The sequence below is a fragment of the Mauremys reevesii genome, linkage group 4 (assembly GCF_016161935.1).
Source record: "Mauremys reevesii isolate NIE-2019 linkage group 4, ASM1616193v1, whole genome shotgun sequence".
Lineage (NCBI taxonomy): Eukaryota > Metazoa > Chordata > Testudines > Geoemydidae > Mauremys > Mauremys reevesii.
The window spans coordinates 54,935,581-54,942,648 of NC_052626.1; the positions used below are offsets into that span (position 1 = coordinate 54,935,581).

At 41.8% G+C, this 7,068-nt stretch overlaps 1 protein-coding gene across 4 annotated transcripts in view; it reads right to left on the minus strand.

Moving 5' to 3' along the window:
* Positions 1 to 6,026: 6,026 nt before the first annotated feature.
* The window catches only part of MEIS2 (Meis homeobox 2), a 188,806-nt gene continuing 187,764 nt past the window's right edge, over positions 6,027 to 7,068 (minus strand). For all 4 annotated transcript variants that reach the window (XM_039537025.1, XM_039537027.1, XM_039537023.1 and 1 more), the window contains one exon: positions 6,027 to 7,068. This exon is cut by the window's right edge and continues 401 nt beyond it. The gene's annotated coding sequence lies outside the window, so the exon portion shown is untranslated.

The following is a 7,068-nucleotide window of genomic DNA, read 5'->3' on the forward strand; positions in this document are numbered from 1 at the left end:
GCTCTCCCTCCCTCCCTGCGCGCTATACATTATGCAACGGCAACTTATTAAATACAACGATGAATTGTCAACCTTTTTTTCGCCTGTTAGTTCCGCTGATCCGGGCAGGATTTATTTTCAGATCTCAGGTCCCGGAGCTATAATGCGTAGTTTCTTTTCCTTAAATAAAATTGGTCAAATGTTGACAACCTTTAAGCCAATCTAACACTCAAGACTACTGATGGGAAACTAATGAGAAAATATCAGATCGTCCGGCCTGAGGGCTCCTAATTAAATCTTAGCTGATTGAAAAATAAAAGCGGGGTTTGAGGGGAGGAGGAGGAGGAAGGAAGAAGCTCCAGGCTGAACTTTACCTCTGATTTTACGTTATATCGCCCCCTCCCCCCAAAATCCCTCCTGCCCTCCTCCCCCTTTTAAAAGCCTAACATTAATTCTTTGGCTATTTTAAGCGATCCACTCAGAACTCTCACTCCTTGCCCGGTAAATATTAAGGCCTTTAAGCAACGTGATTTAACTAATTAGAAAATTTACATCATTAAGTCTCAGAGAGAGAAAAAAGGAGAAACAAATCTGTCAGTCATTTTAAAAGAGACAGGCCCTATTGAAGTGTGAAGAAATCGGCTCTAATTCAAAAAGGCAATCGGGCAGAAAAAGCCCTCAACATTAGCCTGCTACTTATTAATCAGAAAGGGCTCCCCCCTCCTCCTTCCCTGTAAGGGTAAAGCAGCCGCACATCCTTAGTTTCACCCAACGCCAAAGCTGCGTTCCATTCAGGTTTTGCCACTCGTCCCTGTCCCATAGTAATTGTGGGTGTTTAGCCACTCGGGGCTCATAGATCTGAAAATGGGTTTCCGTGGTGGGGACCCGGATCCGCAGGAAAAGGCCAGCGGCATGGGTTCCATCCCCCCGCCTTCCCCCCGACAAATCCAACTGTACAACAAAGTAAGATCCTAGTTTGAAACCTGGTTGGGTGAGAACTAGATAATGCCTTTGTTTTCTCCCTCGCACTGAATTTATAACCCAGACACTCGAGACTGAGTGGCAACCTCGTCCTCTTTTCTAGGAGTGAATGTGTGTAACGCAAGGAACTTGGCTCAATAAACAACCTAAACCGTCACTGAAACTCAGAGACCCCATTATTAATTTAGGGGTCTTGATTAAGTGATTTGGGACACTGATTATCTGAGGAGTCTATGTGATGGCCAGGGGAGTTGTTTGCTCCCGGTATATGGAGCATAGTGTGGGGATTTCTACACAATACCAGTTTGGTAAATATTAGGAATGCCGTAGTTTTATTTGGAATATAGAAATTGTTTCAATTTTCTCTCTAGCCGTCCCCCTTGCAATTTTGTAGGTAGCTCGACTATATTAGAAATAAGAAATGCATACCACTCAGGACGCTGGCTCTTTCTGATCTGGATCTGGCATGCACCGTAGCAAAGAAGTTTGTACTATATCTTCTAGGAGCTAATTTAAGAAATGTTAAACACCTTTGGGGCAATTCTAGACAATAAAGGGCTATTTGTGAGCTCAGGGCCCCAGCCGGCTTCTCGAGTCAATGGTGGAGTTAACCCTGTGTAAATGAGATCGGAAGCCGGCGCCTAAACTAGATTTTATAACAAGAAATTTGGCAATATTTGTTTTAAGAGGCCTGCAAAAGATGTGCAAAATAGCCTCATCCAGATCTGCATTTACTTTCAAATGTTAACTTTGAGGCGTGTTTACAAGTTGGTTTAGAAATGTAAGTTCATTACTATGTACATAATTGCTTTATTAGCATTCTGTGTGCTTAAAGATATATCTGTAAACACTGTATACTAATTATCATGCACATTACATGTAACACATACAATAACGTAGTCTCCACCTAGGATATTGTATAGACACACATGGAGCAAATGCGTGTTCAGCTCGACTCCATCAGTGTTGTGCGGGGGGTGGGAAAGAGGAATTGGGGACACAAAACACAGTGCTGCTAAATGCAACAATGTTCAAGTCTTCATCCAGATAAAACTAAGTAACCCTTTTGGTGCCCTTTGGAAATATTTTAAGGAAACAGGATGCTCTCACTTTCGCGGGATCATGTGAGACACAGGACAAGATGGAAAGGAGAGAGCGTCATGAAGTGGTATTGTCCCTAACCATTTTTTCTTCGCATCAGTTTGCCTTGTTGTTATTTAAAATGATCGACTTTCTGATGCAGGCCCCTTGGAGAGAAAACAACAACAACAACAACAACAACAACAACAACCCCTCAACCAGTCCGCTGGCCGTGCTCGGAAGCTTGGCTGCATTATAATAAAATTTACGGCGCCTTTAACAACTCACAAGTAAAAGCATTAAAATTCGCTTTAATTGAGAAAATATTGTTATTTAACTCTAGAAAGAGCGAAATCGCAATGTCACTGCAAACTTTCACCAATATTACAGCGCCTTACGGAGACAACGTTCGGTCTTCAGCAGAGCGGCTTTAAGAAGTGATTCAAAACAAAGAAAACCTGACAACGAGGGAGACAACTGCAATTTTGAAAGGAAAATTATTTACATCCACTTCCCTCCCCGTAGCTGCAAACGCTCAGGCTCCATTTTCGGAACGCTCAGCTCCAGTGTACAGGGCGAGAACTTGGCTCCCAGCAGAGAAGCAGCCGTTCAAATTCAAACTAATGATATACTTTACCAGGGAAAGACTGATGCCAACAGATTTGAAGGGAACATTTTCACAGGCAAAACTGTAGCCTCCTTTTAAATGTAATAGATCTAATGTTATTGTCTTACTTTCCGCTGTTTGTTTTTTTTTTTAATCTATTGGTAAAGAGAAAGGAAGGGGGAAATCCCGCCCTGGCTTTCTATCTTATTTCTGTATCTGTTTTTGGCATTATAGAAGAGTAAAGAAGTTTTTGTTTGGTGGTTTTTCATTGATCAGTCACTCTGAGCTAATGTAATTATCCTCATCAATAGAAGGCTGCAGAGAGAATCATTATGTGGGTGACATTGATAAATGATCACCCAAGAGCTGCCTTTTCTCTTGGGTACCCCCACATCTGACCCTCCCACATACACAAGGTAGCCATAGAAACACCTTGAGGTCTTCAAACACTGCTACAAATGGGAACAGAGAGAGAAACCCAACTTCACACACTTTCCTCCCCACTAAAACCTCCTTCTGAAAATGCCACTCTGCCTCGCTAACTCCCCGTACTTGGCCTCTGGGCGGCCGCAGGGACTAGCCCATTTTCTATAGTCCAGTGGGTGTCTCTTGAGGAGTTAAATACAAAATAAATACGGCGGCGTTTGCGGCGGTACGGTGCGAATATGTCGCTGTTTCTCGAAGTAATTGCGTGTAATGCAAAACCCATTCGTTTGAGAGCCCTTCTTTTAAGTTGAGCAGCTACCACACAGAGTGGGTCCCATCCAGCAAACAATTCAGCGGCGGGGCGGGGCGGGGGGTCTCTTTGGAAAGTGCTCAAACCTGAATAATTAGTATTAATACTAATTATTAGTAGTAGCAGTGTTACTATAAGGACTGGTCTGTTTCTTTCTAGCGCTTTCCCCGTCCACAGCCCGTTTTAGTTCAGCCACCACCAACCCATCGAGAGCAGTAATTGATTCATAATGATCCACAAATCGATGCGTTAGAAGGGGCGAGGGTGTTTATTCTACTCCTAAAGCTGCAAGTAAAGTAGCTTTGACACTGGGTGAGGATGGAGGGGCGGAGTTGTTTGGCGGTGCTGGGTCATCCATCATCACTGTCGCAGAGGGGCAACCTCCCTTCTGTCTCTTTCTCTCCACCAAAGCGATTAATATTAAAATCGGCCTTCAAACGCGTTGCCCAACAGTCTCTATTCTCAGCACAGCACCCCCCGCCCCAAGGACAAAGATGCCGGGTTTCCCCAGCCGGATCGGAATTCCACCTCCACAGCAGCTTGCTCAGCGATATTGCTGGAGCTGTGCGGTTCCCCCTCTCCCCCTCCCCCGAAGGGTGTTAAAAAAAAGTGTTTAAAAACAACATTTGCTATTGATTCCAACCAGGATCGTAATTGTGAAGAGTTGCGAGGCGGAGATATCACCGCAAAGTCGCGTGAAATCCTTCCCGTCCAAGCCAACACACGCTTCCTGCAGGGACACGCCTATAAAGGACGGGATTTGGGGATTTGTCCTCGATCCACTGGGTTGCCTCTCAAAATGAAAGGTGAAGTTAAGCAAATGTTTACGGGATCCTCCCAGTTCTAAAGGCAATGCAGTGAGGGCCCTCATTCGCCCTGTCAAATGCTTGGAGTGCACGACTGATCTGTAACTTGTGTAGGAATAGACCACTGACTGGATCCTTTGAAAAACACAGGTTCCATCTTGTGACAGCTGCTAGATAAATTTGCCACATTTCCCCCCACCCCTGCAAATCAGCTCTGGGCCAGACATATATAAAGCATTTCCACTAACATTTCCTCTTGTAGTCAGGACAGGACTCTGCCGAAAGGAGGCACAGACACGGACATCATTTCCCACTTCTCCTTTTGCAGCGCACAGTCTGAAAAGCTCTAATTTGGGGGTGAGGTGACTGCAGCCCTCTCCCCAGAATCTTTTAGAGAAGTGGAAATTTATATGCCAAGTTTCCACACACATATATAGCAAAACAAGAGGAGTTTTTCTATTACCCTTCGTTTCTCAGAACATAAGCAATTTTATTCAGACTACAGTATTTCCTTTCACACTATATCGCTGTCAAAACACTATTCCCGTTTTTTTTAAGGTTTGGCAGCTGAGCATTTCTTAAATACACCTAAATCGGAACTCTCCATATTAAATAGCAAACCTCAGATTGGAGCAATCTGTTTACATTGGATTCCAGCAACACAACTCCCGCAGATTACAGCCCAGCGAGAAAATACACCAGCATTACAAATATTTAACTCATTACAAAAATAACAGTTTACTAGGGGAAAAAAACCATCTCGTTGATCTCTCTCTCTCTCTCTCTCTCTCTCTATATATATTCCTCCTCAAATCGGAGGGGAAAATGATAGCAAATCGGATACAATAAGTAGCTTCGTTTTGAGCAAAGACAACTCCTCTTGGATTCTTATTCTTGTTATTTCTCTCATCAAAATAATCAAAGACTTTGAAATCGGGAGGACAGGGTGTGCGTTTCATACAGGAATTAAGGATCGGGGCGTTTTTAATCAGGACAGAAAGAATGAAAGCCAAATGTGGAATCTCCCATCCTCTAAATTTCAGAGAATGCCTTAAAAGTCTGCTACAAAGCAGGACCGATTGCTAAATTAACCCTCCCGCCCATTCCACTTGCATCCTTCCTTCCTTCGCCAGCAGCAAAGGATTTACTCAGTTCAGAAATTAAACATTAAGTTGGAAGTTAAGACTTTTTCAACATTCCAAAGGTAATAATACACGGGGGAAATGGGGAAGAGGGTTAAAAAATTACAAATATTTAAACTAGTGACAGTTGTTTCCTAGAAGGTAAAGATAATTAACGTATTTTTATTCTCCGAGATAGCAGTCCCTCTTCTTGGGACCCGATTCTGTTACCACTGAAGTCATGAGAAAATTCCCACTCACTGCAGAGGAGGGAGGTCCAATTTCCAGCTGTAATGGCTTAGAGCTAGAACATAGCATGCTTTCCTTCCATTTAGTAGTTTCAGAGCACAAGATGTCTGTATTATTTTGGTTAAAACAAATCCTCCTCCCCTCAGTGGACATGGATCATCTAATTACATTTCAAAAGTTAAATTTACGTTTTCCCAGTTAATCCACCTGATCATTTTTGCTTTTGCTACATAAAGTATAATCTGATGAGACTACATTTGAATTTTTTGACCTGGTGTCTGTGCATGTGTCTGTTCAGTAGAAATGTGCAAATTCAGATGTTGTCTCCTCAGACTATGCTATGTGTGCTGTGGTCTCTGATTTTACCAGCCCTTCTTCAGAATCATTAGTAAGAAATCCATCTTCGACATTTTTGCCCAGCAAATGCCATCTTTCCCAATCATGATTAAAAACTCAAAAGCCTAACAAAAAATCAAAAATGAAATATTTATTACCGCATTTTGTGACTTAACACCTTTTTTTTTAAACATAACGTCACAGTCCTCATACAAGTATTTTAATGTAAATTTTGACAAAGCTTAAAGGTAACAGCATTTTCTTCTAGTGAGGAACACGTGCTGAGAAAGGAAGAATTCATGGACATACAATACCAATTCCACAGCAGATCTGATACTAGCAAAACATTCTTTTTTTTTTCTTTTTCAATTGAGGTAAACACATAGAATATCTAACATGAAACAATTAATAGACCGAACTCTGTACGAAGTTTGTTACAGTATTCTCTTGCTTTTTTCCCAAGCTTTGAGTTCATGATAAAGTTCTAGGTTTGGTGCAAAGACCATTAGTAACTTCTTTCATTGAGGAAAGCTGCCCAACTTTTAGTTTTGTTTTGTCCAAAGCCAAGGCTCAGAACCCTGGAAGAAGCTCCTGCTCTGTCTTTTAAATTTTCACCTGCAAGCTCTTTGAAGAAGAGTCCAAAAAATGGTTTTTTGAAGCACAAACTATAAAGATCTGTTTGAAACTAAAGGACACATTTATGAAGGAACAAAACCAGGGGATGGCAAGGCCTTCTTGGAACTGTCTTCTGAGTGATGAGAGACCCAGCAAGACTTTTCATCTTCATCTCCAGGGTAATTCTTTTTTCACTGGCCAAAACTGGTCTGAAATATACTGTAGTCTTTCATGGATAGTGACTTCACTGGTGAACCAAAACAGTCATTCTTTTGGGAACAACACACATAGTGTGGAAAACAAGGAATTTTTTTTCTTCTAAAACTATTTGAGGCAACATAACGGAGTGATCAACAGAAATGTACAAGTTAACTTAGTTCCTATGTTTATACTACAGTAGTTATAACTCTTGGAGTCTTTTTTGTTTGTTTTTTGTTTTTTCCCCTCAGAGGATCTTTACATGGACATAATTGTTTCAGTGAGCCCATGATTTCACATTTCTGTTCTTTTCTCATTGGTCCTCTGTTGTTGATGAAAAATGACAAAAGTAAAAAATAA